Source organism: Otolemur garnettii, unplaced genomic scaffold (genome assembly GCF_000181295.1).
Source record: "Otolemur garnettii isolate 467f Iridium unplaced genomic scaffold, OtoGar3 scaffold00185, whole genome shotgun sequence".
In the NCBI taxonomy this organism is placed as follows: Eukaryota; Metazoa; Chordata; class Mammalia; order Primates; family Galagidae; genus Otolemur; species Otolemur garnettii.
The window spans coordinates 2,874,561-2,876,411 of NW_003852580.1; positions in this window are offsets into that span (position 1 = coordinate 2,874,561).

Consider the following 1,851-nt stretch of genomic DNA (forward strand, 5'->3'; position numbering starts at 1 on the left):
AAAAAAAAAAAAAAAAGAGAGAGAGTTTATAAAAGCCATAAAAATCACTAGCTTGTGGAACCAGGTCCACCTACACTTTTGGAAAATTGCTGTGCTCAGAAACAGCAAGGTGACCATAGATCCCAGACTACCAAGTCTGCTGCAGCCTCACTGTGGGATGCCTGCCAGCTGAGATGGGGCTGTGCTGGGGTTGGGAGTTATGTCTTTGATGACCTTATTTGCAGCTCTGTGGCTGAAAGAACTTAAGTAAGGGCCAAGGGCTCTCCTGATTTTCTCTCACACCATTAGCCTGCATTTCTCTTCCCAAAGGTTTCAACGTGTCTCTGAATGCAAGACTAGCTGGCCAAACATGTTTTTGTGCTGAGCTATGACTCTCCTAGCTAGGAAAATTTGAAGGTTGGCAGAGAAGGATAAGTCACAGGGTCTTTCCTTGCTTAGTACCCAGAATGCTTAGGAAAGAAAATAAGCCAAAGAATGCTTTCGTGCCCCAGTTTTTCCTTCTTTAAAATGAGCCTGACAGATGTGCACAAGTCTCCCTGAGAGGCCAAGAGGTTCTGCTGCTGTCTGCACCCTCCCAGGTGCAGGTGCAAGTCTAGACCCCACAAGCAACTTCCACGAGGGGACCCAGCAGGGGCTGCAGTGGGCCCTGGGCCTGCTACTCCCACAGTCACTTGGCATCTGGTAAGAGCCACACCAGGCTTCTGCAAACTGCCTAAAAGGACTGCACACCACTCACAACCACATGCAGAGCCATTTTGCTATAAATTTCTGCAGTTTAAGACAAAAGAGAGGGAGGTGGTAGGAGAAGGGGGGGGGCGTGAGCCTGGTGGGAACAGTCAGGAAGCCATTGAATGTTTCAACAAGAAAGCCACCTATACATACCCCTGTGTGCACACAGATCCCACTTGTGTGCATACATCATACCTGTGCATAGGTTTGTGCATGCAGATCCCACCCTGTGTGCATAGATCACACCATGTATGCATGTAAGTGCACACAGATCACACCGTGTGGGCATAGATTACACCATGTATGCACATATGTGCATAAAGATCATACCATGGTGCATAGACTACACCATGTGTACATGTATGTGCACACAGATCACACCCTGTGTGCATAGATGAAACTATGCATGTATGTGCACACAGATCCCACCCTGTGTGCATAGATTACACAGTATGTACATGTATGTGCAAATAGATCACCTCTTGTGTGCACAGATCCCACCATGTATGCATGTATGCAAATAAATCACCTCTTGTGCACACAGATCCCACCCTATGTGCGCACAGACCACACTGTGTGTACATAGATCACACCATGTATGCATGTGTGCCCACAGATCACCCTGTGTCTGCACACACACACACCAGGTACACAGTGGACAGAGTTCACACCAGGGTCCACTTGTGGACAGAGTCTTCCTGCGGGTCCTGACACCTGGACTCTCACTTGGCAGGGGCCTGACTTGCTCCTGCTGCTTCAGCTCCTTCTGTTCTGGGTCTTTTAGCTAAATTTTCTCCTTGATGTGGCTACTAGAATCAGTGGTGCCATGATCTCAGTAAGGCTGACTGACTCTGGTCCTTTGAACAGGAAGGTCCCCCTTCCTGGCCACTGTACCCCTCCTGTTGGGTGGGCCGGGACTCAGAGCAAGGCCACAGTTTGGCTTTGAAGACGGCCTGTAGCTGCCTCTTTTCTGTGGACAGCTAAGGCTCTGGAGGCTCTGTCTAAAAATATATATATATATATTTTTAAATATTTTAGATGTTTTGCTCTAATTGCTGCTTTATAATCTACATTCCTTGCCTACAATAACTCATGGATATCTTTTTTTTTTTTTTTTTTGAG